This window comes from Pimephales promelas, chromosome 1, assembly GCF_988280905.1.
Source record: "Pimephales promelas chromosome 1, fPimPro1.hap1.1, whole genome shotgun sequence".
In the NCBI taxonomy this organism is placed as follows: domain Eukaryota; kingdom Metazoa; phylum Chordata; class Actinopteri; order Cypriniformes; family Leuciscidae; genus Pimephales; species Pimephales promelas.
The window spans coordinates 26,611,204-26,628,663 of NC_142769.1; the positions used below are offsets into that span (position 1 = coordinate 26,611,204).

Genomic DNA, 17,460 nt, shown 5'->3' on the forward strand with positions numbered 1-17,460 from the left:
CGTGCAGTCCCTGTTTTTCCATATGGCTGTCATGTCAACTAAACAAAACAAACTAAGCGGGTAGCCTATAGGAATAGTGCTAGATTAATAGATAGCCTAGGCCTATTCTGTATTTCCAAACTATCTTTATTCGAATTATCAACTGGATTTCTCAATGACAATTGTGTGACTTTTTGTATTTTTTTTATTTTATTTGTATTTATTGTTTTGATTGAGACGAGACGTTTTTTTTTTTTTTTTTTTTTTTTTTTTTTTTCAGTGGGATCTCAGCTTTCATCCGCCTGTTTTGATTGGAGGAGGATTTTAGAGGCCGGTTTAACAGTTGCGTTGGCCGCTCGCTTCGGATGGGACCGCGCGACAGGACAGATGAGAAACTGCTTCCATCTGGAAACGCAGGGAGAGAAGGAGGGTTGACTCGACACAGTCACCGGCAGTAAGACACACACATCCTACTTGCGTTGCATCGCACCGGTCATCATCATTCCGGCTGGTGGAGGATCAGAACGTGCGCGCAGAACAGCTGCACCTGACTGATCGTGGACATACCTCAGTTTTATTTCGCCAGTATCCATTTAACAGTTGCCTTCGATACTTACTTGAAGAAGGGTAAAGAAAAGAAAGAAATCAACCGGGCTTTTACGTTTTGCTTCAATTCTGGGAGAGGACTTTTCCAAGGAGGACCCTGCGTCTGGAGTGCTAATACACAGACTGCTCTTGTTGGATGTTGATTGTTGGTCAAAGAAGAGGTGGCAGCGTTTAGCCGTTTTTGGGACCACCACTGGACAACCGGTGTCGTGTCTGAAAGTGTTCAAAGGTAGGAAGTGATGATGGTGTTTACGACTGAAATGCGGGCATCACATCAACGCTGGACTGCAAGAGCTGGCTTCAGAGGAATGGAGAGGACGGGTCAGCCTTTCTCAAGCTGTTCTCCATCCCTCAGCAGACAGCTCTTTTGCAGTGACTGCACACCTATTGTGAACCATGCACACTTTAGTCAGTTGCAAATGTGAGCGCTTTTGATGACAATCAGGGGAACCTTTTTGCTTTCGAAGTCAGTTGGACGAGAAGCTCAACTTTTAGTTTTTAGCTACTCCTCGCGACAACGAGCACGACGTGGTGGAGATGCATTGCGTTCCACTGAGCCTGTGCCTGAGCAAAAAAAAAAGAAAAAAAAAAGAAAAAAAAAAAAAGAAAGAAACGATGATCAGAAAATCACGTTTTATTCCGGCTATAGGCTATTAGTGCAGAATAAACCGGCAGTTTTATTTATTTATTTTATTTTTATGTAATTATTTTTTTTGCGGTTATACGACGTCGTTATTATCTTACTTTAGGCTATTTTATTTATTTTCGTGACTTTGGCAAGATATTTGGGACTGTAGATCATCGAGAGTGTTGTGAACAACTTTCCATTCAGCTTTAATATAGTCTCATATCCAGAATACAGATTCCATCTAGTGCACAGTGCAGGCATGGTGTTTTTTTTTTTAATTAATTTATTTATTCAAGAATATATTTTTATTTAGGCTATACAAGTGATGAGGCTTTTCCCCCGTCACGAGCTTTTGGTTTGTTGAAAGGAATGCGCGTCGCCTGTCGCTGGAATGAATCCACAACGTCTCAGCGTTCACGACGGGGAATGGAGGAGTCGTGAGGGTGGTGAGAGAGCACAACCCCGGGCATAAAAAAAGTCATATACCCCCCATTGCGAGAATCACACCATGAATCATTACACAAATCCGCTATGAACAATATCAGCTCTGTATGTCCTCTGTAGGACACGCAGAACTTGTCAAGATAGTGAGTGATTCAGTGAAGCGAAATAGTGCGTGTGTGTTTGGATCAGAGTGCTGAGGATATTTTACATTTGTAAATTAGGTTGTATAGGCCTATATATATATATATATATATATATATATATTGTCAGACTCAATGCAATGTGATAGGTAGCCTATACGATTATCATATTTTTGTGACTGTGTGGCCTAACATAGAAAGTATACAAATATTAAACTATTAAACAAAGACTAGCCTAAATCCAATTTTCCTTATCTCAGCAATCCAATACTTATAATAAATGTGTGGGTGTTAATATTATTTTTAACAGCAACAACAACAATAGTAATTTATTATTATTAATAATAATAATGACGTTGTTGATTGATGATGATGATGATTGAAGAACACCATGCATGCTCACATGCATTCAATAGAGGGTGCTGTTGTTCTTTTCAGTCTTGGCCCAGTTTGCATACCACAGTTTTGTCTCAGAGGGCCACTCAAAAAGATTGAGCGCCACCGTCTGTGTTGCTCATGCTCCCCAGGGATGCAGAATTCAATCTAGCAGAGGCTCTGGCTAATGCTGTGGCACTTTGTCAGGATTAACATCTTTCTAGTCAGTGGCTTCTGTTACCTTTGGTGTCATATTACCACCTTGGAGTTGTGTGCAGGGAGAAAAAATGAAGCCCCGGTATCTTGCGCTTGCATTGTGCTGGGTGCTGCGCCGCTTCAGTCCCACATCACTGCGGGTCGATAGAGGAAGAGACTCAGTCATTTTCAACAAATAAACTCATTTGTTATGGCTACCTGTGTAGCATCTCAAAGAGCCCCTTTTACACCACCAGCCATATACAAACAAGGCTGGGAGACCTTTTTTTGCTGAGTTTAATTTTCAATTTAAGAAAAGAATACCTCAGCTAGAACTGATTTTCAGAGCTCATCTGATCAGTCCATATTCTGTGAGGGAGCATTTAATTATATGTTTCATTAAAGCAGATCTGTTGAAAAGAAAAAGCGAAGTTACGATCAGACAAACAGTGGTTTTGCACATCAATTGGGCTTTGGTGGGAAAAAAAGTAAATTAATCTCCACACCTATAGTCATGTTCATACATGAAGAAAGTCTTTCTGATTCTGCTGGGAGCCTCCTTGGCAGTTTTGTGGTGGGTTCTACTCACGCACAGAATAATGATGATTATACCAGCACTTGGACAGGACCAAGTTGTCCGTGCCAACTGTCTCCAGTGCAGGAATCTCATCATGCCATCTGTTAGTGACCTTGGAGCACATAAATACAATATTCTGACTGGTGGCTTGGTACTGTGTGATAACTCTACATTTGCTATTGTATTAAGTTTTTTTCTTGGGGATTGCATCCCTCATGCAGATGCCAAGCATGCCTAAAAGGAATATATATATATATATATATGAAGAGTTCAGATGCAAAAGCCTCTAAATGCCATTTGAAATTTTCTTCTTTAATGATGATTTTTATCAAACTTGTATATTTAAGTTCAGTAATTTCACTTAAATAACAATTAATAGGTAATCATCATTGCCATTTAAGTGAAATTACTGAACTTAAATATACAAGTTTGATAAAAATCATCATTAAAGATGAAAATTTCAAATGGCATTTAGAGGCTTTTGCATCTGAACTCTTCATATATATATATATATATATTCATCCTTAACTGTGAAGTGCTTTATTACAAAGAGTCATAAAGAGAATCTACAATTACCACTATGAAATACGGTCGATGAAATATGGCAACAGGGGAATAAATTGGATGCGGACGAAATTCCCCATCAAATAATTATTAATAGAGTATTTGACACAGTGGAGAATTATAACTTCATTTATACAAAGCAGCCTTCATGCTGAATGTGGTTGCACTAATCACTGCGTGGGTGCTGGAAAACATCCATTCACCCTTATGAGGAGCAATTAGCAAAGCAGAAAATCATACACCCTTTTATATGCTAACTTTTAGAGCAAGGGTGCTTTTCTTTCTTTCTTTCCTTTATTTTTTAATGTCTTACTTCAGGTGCAATAACAAACATAACTCATTCATGATCTCACGACTAATGCAGTGGGGAGATGTTGATATTGTGGATTTTATTTTTTTTTTTAATTTTTTTTTTATGAACAACACCTGAGAGGATCTTAGTGATATGGATATTTGTGAGGATGAATTGATATGAACAGTGTGAGATGAGCAACCGCACTGTGTCAGTTGCAGTTGGGTGTTTTTTTTTTTTGTTTTTTTTTGTGGGATTTTGAGTCATATGTTATCTAAATGTTGGCAATCTGAAGCCAGTTTATGGTGTTTTACTGCTCTGAAAAGGCATTGGATTATGAATGAATACATCAAGAATGCATTGTGAATTTGCTGCCAACGGTATGGCTTGCTGGTTTTACTAGGCTTCACTGTTAATATTCTTCCTTTACTCTGGATGGCCCGGAGTGTGACAAGCCAAGTAGATTTTGTCAAAGCAGTTTGGAAATCCTTTTTTTTTTTTCTGATGTCAAGACCAGTCTTTGATCTAGCACTATATCATAAGACTGTTTTTTAACCTTTGCCTTTGAAGACCATGATGTAACTCAACCTTCTTTGACTGTTGTATCCTCTATTCTTAAATACATAGATAACGCACAGCAGTGGCACATTTACTAATGATTCAATTCCATTGGTGTTCTCATGCTTGCATTTATTTTGAAATGTATAAAAACAGAATACATTAAATTAATGTATTACAAATACTTTGTATATATTTTATTTTGTTGAGGTATGACCTCACACATGGAATTGTTAATGGTAGGCTAGTACATTTAGGATTACCATTGTCCGTATGGTTTGACATGGGTTTTGTGTTTGCTTCAATTGCAGATTTTTTTTTTTCTATTTTAACATATTTGTCTATTTTTAACATATTTTACACATTTAAATTATATTAACTAATATTTAAACATGGTCATTTTTGCCATTGATATTTTTTTCCTATAGACCTAGTCATTAAAAAAACCTTCTTGAAATATATATATATATATATATATATATATTGCTGAAATTAAACCAGAATACCAAATCATGCTGCATTCTCATAGAACTGACCTTTAGAAAGTAAGCACTGGTCATAAGTGATGTGACTTGGGTATATGGCCAGTAATAGGCCTGATTCTTCTCTCAGACTTGCTTGGCCGCAAAACAGCAGATAACATTATCCTGAACCCATTTCCACACAACGCAATTAGACATGAGACGTGTAACCTTTTCTTCAGTAAAGCATCCTAAGACAGAAGTGCTTTAACACCCCTTCTCTCTTTTTTTTTTCCTCTCAGTTTGAATTCCAGTCGTAATACTAATAATAAAACACATGCAATGGATTAGAGAAAGTAAGCACATGATGTTTTTTATCCCTCACATAATGTAATACACATAAAGGTGAAAACATGTGGTTGCATTAATAAGGCATTGCATTCTTCCTGTCGTTCCAAGAAATCCTGGAAGTAAACCATAGCTTATTTGTGAGTCCAGATACCAGCCATCTGGTAAGTGTTGCTAGGTTTTTGAAAAAGGTTTACAACTCTTCCTTTTGGAGTGGGAAAGGGGTGGGAGGATGAACTGATCTGCAATGACATGCTCCATTACTCCTTCTTTGCATCTGCAATAAAGCTAATTGTTGGGTGTCCCATGTTTAAGCCCAGCATTGCCACAATGCACATTCACACTAATATTCGAGACACTGAAGACAATGAGCATGGGCTGCATTTCTCGCAGATCAATCAGAAACAGCGCACCGGCTCAAATGGATCACAAATGCTCCCCTCCTGTTCTTTCTGAAAGTGAACTAACATCTTTTAATTTATAGATCAACCATAGCCTGCAATCAGAGCGTTACGTGCTCTAGGTTCATTATCGGGTGGCATATGGTGATGCATTCGCATAATACGCTAATAGTTACTCCAACTCTGTCCTATCTATCACTGTGCTACTGGCAATGTATGATTTTGTGCAATTAAACTTTTCCCTGAGATACTCATTGTTCTTTTGTCTAATTAAGTCTTCGAATGTAATGAACAGGGAAGAACACAACCTGATCATTGTAATTTCACGTGTATTGGGGGATGCACAACGTGTATTGGGGGATCTCTAAATGCATGGGGAGTGTAAATCACAGCGTTTTCTGTCTTTAAATGTTTATTTGTTGCCACAGCAGCTGAGAAATGACCAGAACAAAAAGGAAAAGACAGAAAATGGCCGTAATGATGACAGCGGCTAATGTCTGGCATTTGTCTCCGTAGCTAGTTGTCTCTTAAGGTTTGCAAACGCCACACCATCACATGGGTTTTTGTTACAACGTTCTAGTGGCTTATTGTTTCCTACTTAATGGTAGTAAATATTGCTGCAGATTTTTGAAATGCAAAAACAAAATAGTAAAATGAAATCTCTTAAAATTATCTCACTTTAAGACATGAGGCATGAAATTGGATTTTAAGTTTGCTGTAGAGAGAGAGAGAGAGAGAGAGAGAGAGAGAGAGAGAGAGAGAGAGAGAGAGAGCATTGCTGTTCTCACAGTTCAGTGCTTCTCTCATTGCTTGCTGTCCTTTTACTCTGTTGTGTTTCCTCAGAGCTGCTGCCTCACCTGTTCTCAATATTTAATGTGGTGGAGGGTCTTTTGGGCTTGTAATGAAGTGGAGGTCAAGAGCTTCCTCCAGCTTCTTTCCTCCAAACTGGCCCTGTAAATGTCAGACAGGCTGTGAGAAAACTGTCTGAACTTTCCCCTGTCTATCTCAGTCAGTCATCTCTTATTTCTCTTCATCACTGCCCACTCTTTTGCTCCCTCTATCGCCGCCAACCTTCGTCAGAATTCACCTCAGAGCCCTGGCATCCACTCAGCCATAGCCTGAGCATTTTCCATGTTATATTACCACCTCATCAGCCTTTTTTTCTGTCACTCATCTTCCCCTTTTTTTTTCTTATCTGATGAAAGACGGAGAAAATCCTCCAGAACAAAATGAATTTGACTCGTGCGATGTGGTTATGGATGGCCGCACAGGATGTTTCATTTTGAGCAGAGCTTTTTGTTTGTTTTGTAATTATTATTCTTTGCACCCCAAAAAGAGGCAGAAAGACGTAACTCAACACCTTAGTGTTTCTGTTTCGTACGATCCTGGCCATTTTGGTGGCCTCGTTAAAATATTCATCCCTTTAATCCCTAAGCTGACACAATGGTGTGTGAAGAATCAGGCTATGTTCCATTCCACCGACCATCTGATGGGCAGCCTTCTCTAAAGACCTGGCCACAATACTAGCGTTTGGCTGCTTCACTCAGAGAAAACAAGAGGTCCAAATCTAGCAGCACTGGGGTTTTGTCATCAGTGAATAACAAGCAGGCCAATTACAACTCAGTTACCAAAAGAACAGTGGAAAAGGCTGCGAGTAATATCAACTCCCAAACGGTGAGAGAAGACGAGGTTTATGGAACAGACGATGTGAAAGATAAAATAATTTGTTGAATAACCTGCAGGGCCAATATTTCAGGCGGGGTATGAGGATAAAGGCTTGCAATTGTTGTGTTTATACATAATAAGTAGGATAAATTGAGTGTGGCACTGATAACCTTCTGCAGTCCTTGGCATTCATAGCTGTGTACCCTTGATCTCCAAGGTCTCATATTAACTTTTGGATGGAAATCTGTCTCGAATGAATTATGACGCAAAAATAATCCCAGGGGTTTGTAATCAGTAATTTTGTTTATTTTAGCCAATCGCAGGGCCCCAGATCCAGGCTGTGATGTGGTCCTTTCTCTGCCAGGATCTGAAGACTTGAAAAGATATGTAAATTATATTAGTTTCTCTATAATACCTCTTAGCTTTTTTCTTGCATGATTGATTACATGTATTTATCTAAATTTAACTATCTGAAGAGCTCATTTCCTCGGAGGGAAATTGCAACCAAATTAGCAAGGATGTTTTTTTTGTTTTTGTTTTTTTTTTTTTTAAAGAAAGAAAGAAAGAAAGAAAGAAAGAAAGACATGTATGAACTCAATTGGGTTGGGACATCTGGTGTTCCAAAACTCTTTTGACTTGATATGCTAATCATTTTCGACAAAAAAAAAAAAAAAGAAAAAAAAATGCTCAAAAGACTAGTGGGAGAGTCCCAGCACATATTCTCGGATCCTGCTTTTCCTTCCTTTTGACGTTTTAAAGAGAGAGGGGCATTCAGTCAGCCCATCTCTGAAAACGTTATTTGTGTCATTTTCGTTTTTAACCTTGAGATCAACAAAAATAGCATGGGATGAGTGAATAATTTATTTAGTTCTGCTTTTAGTGGCTGGGTTAAAGGGAAGCAGTTTGGTCACAAAGGCATACATTTGTAAATGAGGCAGATAAACCTTTGGGTAGACAAGGAGCGTTTTGTTTGACACAGGAATTCTGTTGTTGGCTGTTTTGGTTGTCAAGTACTCTGGGAAGGCAGGATGTGTACTGGGCCTACAATGGGCCTTTCAGCTAAGCATCTCAGATGCACATCGATGCTGTCCCGCCTCCTTTCACAGTGCCCTAATCTCTTTATCAGGCAGCCACAATGGCGGATTCAGTCTTCAGCCTTGCCGGCGAGATCAAGACTGGGAGGCAGGCTCTTCAAACTGACCAGTGTCTAAACTCTACCAGCTCCAGAGCACAAAGTTTCCACAAATGCTCAAGGGTTGTAGACATATTGAGAAAATTACAAAGATATGGAAATCATGCCAATAACAGAAATATCAAATACAATTATTTATATTGTATTTTTTTCATCTTAAACTGCATGTTTTTTTTTAAAACATTTAGATGTTACTAAATCAGTAGTTAAAAAAAAAAAACTACGTTTTTTCTACACGAAAACATACACGAAAACACGAGTACATATAGATGTACTCAATAAATTAAGTGCATGAAAATGTTGTGTTTCTTCTCTTTGAAAAGTTAGTAATTGATGAATATAAAAATACATTTCCTATGAACAAGATGACTTTAGTAGCTTATGGTTCTCTTTGTTTAACTTTATAAATTCTAAGTTTAATTTTCTTTCTGATAATTTTAAACCTGTAAAATAAATGAGATTTTTCAGAGATTATTCAATTAATACAATCTCAGTCACCTTAACTCCTAGGAGAACTCCGGTCAATTTTAACATTGAGCTATTTTTTTGGACATTTGGAGAGGTGTCAGTACAGACAAAAATGGCAGAAATCGGTGTTGCCTACATCGTCCTCTTTTTTTTTAATTCGCACCCTGTTTACTCTTAGCCAACCCTAAACCCTTTTTGCCTCTTAACATCCTTGATTTTTCATTACAAGTGCACAGCCATGTGAGTGGTGTTATTAAGAATGACCACGGTCAATCTGACTGCAGTAGATGTGAAAGATATTACTAAAAATTATGGCTCACATACCTGTATTTACTTCCTGTTTTTGGTCGAAGTCCACAGTAGTCGATTGTCGAGTTTGTGCGTGTGCGCGATCATATATATATATATATATATATCGTCCCCTTGGAATTATAAGGTTCTATCTGACATTTTTGTCAAAATTGAGTTATTCACATATTCTTATTCTGTGACAATTTATTTACATTATGTGATGTGTTTTGTACATTAAGGGTCCCTGTTATTTTTTATGTTTGAAAACTTGTTCCCCATACACATTTTCCTATATGGAATGCAAAAACTTTGAAGCTCAATATCTCAAAACTGTTCAGAACGCAGATAGAACCTTATAATTCCAAGGGGACGATATGTATAAACCAATTAAAAAAAAAAATGTGAAAACCAAATGCACCAGAAAGGCAGTTCGTCCCTCTATATAGAGGCCCATTTTGGTTTAGTGCCTATCAATGTGTGTTTGCATCAGTAAACTCTTTCACACTCCTGGAGCAGGAGCACCCTCAGGAATCTGTCAGCGTTGCTGTTAGCGCAGACATTGCCATTCTATTTGTGGGGCTGTTTGTCTTTGATTCAACAGCTTTTCTATTGCTTATATCCTTTCTGAATCATTCTTCATTCTCGCAGTAGGAAAACGCATTAAGGCATATTAGGTTTGGCTGGATCACTGTAATGCCAAATTGCACTTAATTTCACACCTCTGTAAATTCTGTTGTGTCAGGAAAGCTCTTTTTAGACCTCTTTCTGTCACGGACAAGCTCTGCAGTAAATAGTTTGGTGCCTCAGGGACTCGTCCAGCCTAAGGTTTTAATTGTTATAATTTAATGCAGGGGTGTTCACATCCTGTTGACCCCTGTTTGCTGGGGTTTGTAGGTTACAGTGAAGGCTGAAATAATTTCCAGCTGCCTGACATTGTGGGTGGCCCATGGGTGGACAGTCTTTTAAGGAAAACAGCCGCTTCCCTTTCTAATTAGGCTGTTGAACATTAGCACTACAACTGTTAGAGTAGAAGGGAAGTAATGGCCTTTTCAGTGAGAGCGGTAACGGGTTGTACACTGCTTGTCATTTCCACAAGGACACAGGGCTCGTGAAGGCCAGCAAGGCGTTCATTAACATGACAGTTAGCCTTAGGTCGTAAAACCGAACCGGCTTATAATGGAGGAGCCTGGCCCCTGCTGAGCGACCAGGACAGTGTGGCGTACAGGGGGGGCTAAACTAGAGACCACCCTCCATACAAATTCTACCACTCCTACGAAGAGCAAACAAGCTGTACTTCCTTCAACTGTCATGTAAAACACTCTTTCATTTAATGCCAGAAAGACCTGTTCCCATCCGCACAGTCCTTTTCTTCTTTTGCCATTCGCCCATTCACCTTCTCTTACCCCAGAGCAAACCATCTTTTCTTTGATGCCCACTCATGTGATTGTTGACCTGACAGCTACATGTCTGTATTTGAAAGGCTCTCTATGGTAACAGTTGGGAATGTGTGTATGAAAGTGCTGAAGCCCTGACAATGCTGCCTAGAGAGAATAATATCAGTTGCTTATGAATTGCATCATATACTTCTTGATGTTATGTCAGTTGTTACATACCCAACATATATATATATATATATATATATATATATACTAAAGTAATTCGACTCGACTTATTTCTTTATTCTGCTCCTCTCATTCATGCTTTGACCACAGCTGTTTTTGCTGAAATTTAAGAACCAAAGAATTTGCAATACTTTTAATGCCGAACTCTGCTGTGTTTTATACGGGGACAGATCAGGATGAGCCAGTGACTGTGCATTGATTCCCAGAAGTGTCTTAACAGAGAATATAGGCATGTGCGTCACCAAATAGGGGATTTCAAAAGCACTGCTCCGAGCAGCATTTGAAGCAGCGGAAGTGGGAGATTTTGAGTGGCATGAAAGCTTACAATTTTACCTGAAAAAGTTAAGTATTTAGTGTGTGTGGTTCCAAAGCAGCTTCACAGAAAATGTTCAGAGCTGGTATTAAGATCAGTGATTAATGATAAATGATAATCTTGGTAACATTTTTCTGTCTGACCACTCCATAAACACCAATCTTTCCTGATGCGACCCACATGGTGAACCACTAAAATAAGGGATTTAAAGCTGCCATGTTTAAAATTTATTTAAATCTTAAGACATATGTTTTTAGGCTAGATTTAAATTGATTTTATTCTCTTATTATGCAATCAACTATTTTCTTATCTACTAGGTAATCAGTGCCTGTCCCCACCCACTATACTGTAAATTGTGCCTCTGAATGGGTCATCTTTAAATTCTTCCAGTAACTGAAATATGGCATAGCAGCTTAATCTGGAACGCTTAATGATTTCGTTTTCACTCGTGTGATTCTTGTGGCAAAAATAGTTTCAGCTCATCTCCTTAGCCTATGTCTTCGTCTTGCTCGGATTACTGCTGCTGTTTTACCGGGAGGCATATGCCAGGAAACCCACTTTCTAAGTTACACCTGCTTTTAAGAGGCTGAGAATTTTCAGCGCGAAATAGAGGTGCGCTTTTACTAGCTTTTTCTGTACATAACAAGGAATACATAATTAGGCGCAGTTTACACTTCCCCTCCCATCTCTTTATGTGACACTCCCACTTTCCCCTTGACCATCCCATTAATGCATATGTATGACACGAAAAGCGCATTTTGCCATTTTCAGCTCCTGTGACAGACAATCTGCGCTTTCATCTTGGTGATGGTGATACATCTACCTCGGTCTACCTCGCCATAGTTTTATGCGCACTTTGCGAAACAAATACACCTGAAGTGAGCGCAAAAGCATAAGTACATCTGGCCCACTGTCTCCACATTATACAGCACATCTTTTTTTTAAGCACCAAATCAGCATATTAATGATTTCTGAAGGATCATGTTTTTTTAAAAGGCTCTTTTAAAAAAAAAAAAATCTGAGATCAATTGCTAAAGTAAAGCATTTTCTATCCAGTAAGGATTTAGATTTAGGATTTTTTTTATTGTGGTTCACTCTTTAATTTCATCAAACATTGACTATTGCAATTCTTTATATATTGGTCTCCCCCAGATTACACTAGTCCGCCTACAGTTAGTGCAAAATGCAGTGGCAAGGCTTTTAACGGGGGTAAGAGAGACCATATTACTCCTGTACTGCTATCCTTACATTGGCTTCCGGTTAAATTCAGGATTGATTTTTAAGTCCTCAGTCTTGTTTGTCTACAAGGCTATATCAAGCCTTGCCCCCCCAGTACTTCAGTGATCTTATTATTCCCTACTTTCCTTCTAGAGTTCGTAGGTCCTCCGATCAAAGGCTTTAAAAGGTCCCTCGTTGTCATTTAAAATCAAAAGGAGATCGTGCTTTTTTTTCTGTGGTCCCAAATTGGAATAGTTTACCATTCCACGTGAGGTTCAATTGCCACTTTTAAGTCTTATTTTAAAACATATTTATTTTCTTTAGCTTTTGAATAAGTATAACTTTTGTAAAGCACTGTGGGGCAACGTCTGTTGTTTGAAAATGTGACAGGCAATAAAGTTACTTGCCTGCTTGCTTGAAGACTGGGGTAATAAGTAATGGGGTAAAATTCAACTTTATCATCAGAAGAATACAATACATTTTAAAATATATTCATACAGGAAACAAAAGTTCCCTTTCAGTCACTTACTGTACATCGACGTGACAACATAATTGGGATCACTTCAATGAATGTTGGTGTGTGTGAATCGTGAATCATGTCACATGCCCCGCAGCGTGGGTATAAACAGGAAGCGGGCAACTCAAGTGCATGACGAACTCACTAGGATGTGGATGGCACAGGTGGGTTACAGCCAAACTTGGACCTGTGTGTCCAAGTCCCCAGTGAGCCTTCTTAAACAGGCCTTTTGCAAGGTCAGGGAGGACGAGGAGCAGGTATTGTTAGTTGTGCTGGATTGGCCCAAACTGACCTGGTTCCTGGAACTGGTGCTCCTTGAGACAGCCCCTCCTAGTCCAATTCATCTGAGAAAGGATCTACTCTCTCAGAGACGTGGCACCCTATGGCACAAGCGTCCAAACCTCTGGAAACTCCATGTCTGGTCCATGGACAGGATGTGGAGGTTCTGGGTGATCTACCCCCTCTACGAGGCACCTCTATGCATTGAAGTGAAACATGTTAGTTGAGTGGTTTTCTTCTCATGAGGAGAACTTGCTCGATCAGAGCCGTGCTTTCCTTCCTGCAAGATGGGTTGGAGGGAAGGCTGTCTCCCTCCACACTTAAAGTGTATGTTGCCGCACATCACAATGCCGTTGAAGGTAAGTCACTGGGAAAAGCACAACCTGATCGTCAGCTTCCTGAGGGGGGTGAGGAGACTAAATCCACCTTGCCCACTCTCTATACCCTGCTGTGATTTGTCTCTGGTCCTTTCGGCACTTCAGAGTCCACCCTTTGCGCCTTTGTAGTCAGCAGAGTTAAAAATTATGTCCTGTAAAACAGTACTCCTGGTTGCATTGGCCTCCATCAAGAGGGTGGGGGGACTACATGCATTTTCGGTCAACGAATCATGCCTACAATTCGGCCTGGCTAATTCTCACGTTATCCTGAGACCCTGGCCCGGATACGTGCCCAAGGTTCCTAGCACACCCTTCCTGGACCAGGTGGTGAACCTGGAAATGCTGCCTTTGGAAGATGCGGACGCAGCCATTGCTTTTCTCTGTCCCGTCTGCGCTCTGCACCTGTACGTGGAAAGAACGCAAAGCCTCAGGACCTCAGTCCTCAGCTAGTAGAAAGGAAAGGCTATCGCCAAGCAGAGGATGAGCCACTGGATAGTGGATGCCATCGCCTTGGCTTACAAAGCCCAAGGTGTGTCTTGCCTGGCCAGGTTGAGAGCCAACCAACTCAGGTTGTCGCTTCTTCTTGGGTGCTATTGAACTCCCTCTATGCAGGTCTTCCGGTCCAGCCATTTGTGGGTCTGAGAGGCTTGCGTAGGGTGCTAGATGTCGTCTCAACTGTGGAGTTTTCCATGGGATCCCAATTACATTGTCACGTTGACGTTACATCGAATGTGAGCGACTGAAAGGGAACGTCTCGGTTACTAATGTAACCCTCGTTCCCTGAAAGAGGGAACGGGAGACATAATGTCCTGTCGCCGCCGTTTCTGACCATCGGTGTAATGGCCGTCACAATCTCGGCTCCTCAGGGAAAAACAATGTCTGTGAGCGCCCGCTTCCGGTTTATACCCCCACGTGACATTATTCACACACGCCACCGTTCATTAGCTCATTCTGAAGACACTTGAATATGATAATTGTCCCTGATGTGATCCCAATTACTTGTTAATTAAATCCCAATTAATTGTTATTTGGTAATTGTAACTATAACAATCTCCCGACCCGAACCAGTTGTGATCGGTTCACCCAATGTGACAGGACCTAAGGTTATTACCTAAAGTTTAGGTAATAAGTGAGAAAAATATTGTTGCAGTTATGCATTCAAAACACTGTGATTAAAAATGCTATGTAGAGTCTATATATATATATTTTCTTAAAATGTATTTTTTTCCTCCAATGTGCAGTTTGCACAGCAGTGCCAGCCTTTTTCCTAGTGAGCACCCATAAGAAATGTTTAAATGCAGGTGGTGAAGAAGGCGGGCAGATGCTATCATTTATCACAACCCGTCTGTATGCAAGCTAAGCAAATCCTGAGGCTAAGAACAGAGAGAAAGGGACGAAGAAGAGAGCAATTTCCATGCCTGTTGAAGCCACGCTGACAGATATAGTCGCCTCTGAGATTAAATCAAATTCACAATGAACACATCTCATACTAACACAAAGCTCGACGAGAGCTATATTAACATTGGTATTCATTCCGTCATTCAGATATTTCATCTCCCGTCCAGCCTGAACAGAAAACATTATTGCTTGGATGGAGGGTGCCCAGTGGGTCATTATGGGTCAGTGCAGGTGTCCCTGGAAATCCTGTTGGGTAGCTATTCACACTGAGGTGGTAAGACCCACTCGGACCATTTTACCTCGGTCCCCATCGTCTGTATGCTACAAACACAGTCGCTCAGTTCCTCCGTCAGAGGTGGCTTTTCAATTACTGAGCGAGGCTGCGGGGGAAAGGAGCTTGACAAAAGCCATGACATAAACCATTTATAGTGCGGCTCCATCATGGCCCCAATGCCAAAGCGGGCTGGACGGTTCATTTAAAAGAGAAATTAATCACACATGGTTTCAGGCACACAATAACAGATTATGACTGGTTAGTGGCACCTTACTGAGTCCAGGGATAACATTTTAAAAAAGACACTTAAATCTGGAGAAATGCTTAGGGTGTGTGCACCCCTTGAAAAAATGTAGGCCTATGAACTTATCATATTTCAAAGCTGCAGGTTCTGACTTTGTATGAGAGGGAGAGGTAAATAAAACTGCACAAATGTATATTCAGTGTTGGTCAGCTAAAAAGTGTGATTCTACAAACTACATTTTTCAGTAATATGACAGTAGCTTAGCTCTTTTCGAAACATTAACAAAGGAACTTTTTTTACCATTCGTTGAATTGTTGAAATACCTAAAGTATACTCGCAATAGTTCCACATTAGCACAATCAGATATACTTTAGTATATTTTTAGTTTAAGTTTTAGTTTATATTTTCACTATTTCCAGATAAGTAAATTATATTTGCTACAAAATTAGTTGTTATAATTCAGCAGACTTTATCAGTTTAGAATCTAAAGTGCAATTACAGGGTATTTATATAAAGTACATGCATATGTAAATGTATTTGTATTATACTCAGAAAAAAAAAATTATTTCAAATGCATTTTAATATTTATTTTACTATTAGTACATATTAATATAAACTACGGTTCAAAACTTTGGGATCAGTATTTTTTAAGACAACTTTAATCAACAAGGATGCATTCAATTGATCAATAGTGACAGTAAATACATTTATAATGTAAAAAAAAAAAAAAGATTTATTTTGTACATCAATGAATCCTGACATGTATCATGTAATCATTTAACATATGTAACATATGTATGTACACAGAAAAAAACAGTAAGCTAAGTAGCTAATCTTCATTGAAGTTACAGTAGCTACTTTTCGTAAGAAATCAAAGCTTTTTTTTTAATAAACAGGGTTTAGTACATCTACTAATTATATCTTTGCAATATACTGATTCAAAGTAGCTTCCTCAATAGTGTATTATATTTTAGGTTACACACAGTTCAGTGTAATAAATTCTCTCATTATCACTGACTTCTTACCGTAACTATGGAAGATCACTGTGTCTATACAGTCAGAATATGTGAGTCTAGGCTCACTTTCATTAAACCCATTTCATGAATTATTCCATATTGTAGTTTGCCTAATAATTGGGCAAATGATTGCGAAATGAAAGAATGACATTGAAGAGCCACTGAAAGACTGAACTGAAAATCAGAGTAGGACTGAGAAAAATAAAGATTGAGGTTTGCTGGGAAAAAATGACCATTTGAAGACCATTTTTTTCATTTGAAGCCATTGAATCTTAGCATACCACAACTAATCAAGCATGATGGAGATTATACGCATAAAGAACAGAAACTTTTATAATGCCGAAAATGACAGATTTAGTCATTAGCCACAGTATGGAGCACACATCGGGAGTTACATCTGCTTCTCCCCCAGGAGTGAGGGGTGTGAGAGCCACTGCCTTGATGAATGAGGCTCAGCCGATTAGCTTGAGCATCCATAAGTGGGTGAGATGCAGAAGCCAGATCGTCCTCTAAAAATCTCTTTCAAAAATCAGCCATTTTCATTGACTGTTTACACTTGTGTTGCCTTTTAAAGCTGTGTTTATTGATAATTCAAGCGTATTGATTTCATCCTCTTTTTTTACTTATTTTTATGGCACGCACAGAAGGTTGTGGAGGGATTCCGTTCTCTTCAGGCCGACCAAGCAAATGACTCAAATCCACATTAGGCATTCCAGGATGCATTTTGTATTCACAAACGCAGGCCAGAGCCTTTTAATTTGGCGGGCGACAGTGGGTGTATGTCAGCGCCCCATACCTCACCTCTGGCTACTGTGCCCCAAGGTAATGGCTGTTTAAAAGGAGGCGGCGATTATAATGGAAGGGGTTTTTTATCCCCACTGGAATGGCTGCAGACTGTGACGCACGTCACTTGATATTCATTGGAGGCTGTCACAACGCATGCAGCTCAGGGCCTACTCTTATCAAGATAACCATTCAGCTGCTCACAGCTTTTGAGCGCTGAAAGAAATAGAGCAAA

The 17,460-nt window shown here is 39.4% G+C and overlaps 1 protein-coding gene across 2 annotated transcripts in view; it reads left to right on the forward strand.

The window, feature by feature from the left end:
• The first annotated feature begins 337 nt into the window (after positions 1-337).
• Positions 338-17,460, forward strand: part of cdh11 (cadherin 11, type 2, OB-cadherin (osteoblast)) — a 60,710-nt gene continuing 43,587 nt past the window's right edge. For both annotated transcript variants that reach the window (XM_089129366.1, XM_039684628.2), the window contains exon 1: positions 338-814. The gene's annotated coding sequence lies outside the window, so the exon portion shown is untranslated. The remainder of the gene's footprint in view (positions 815-17,460) is intronic.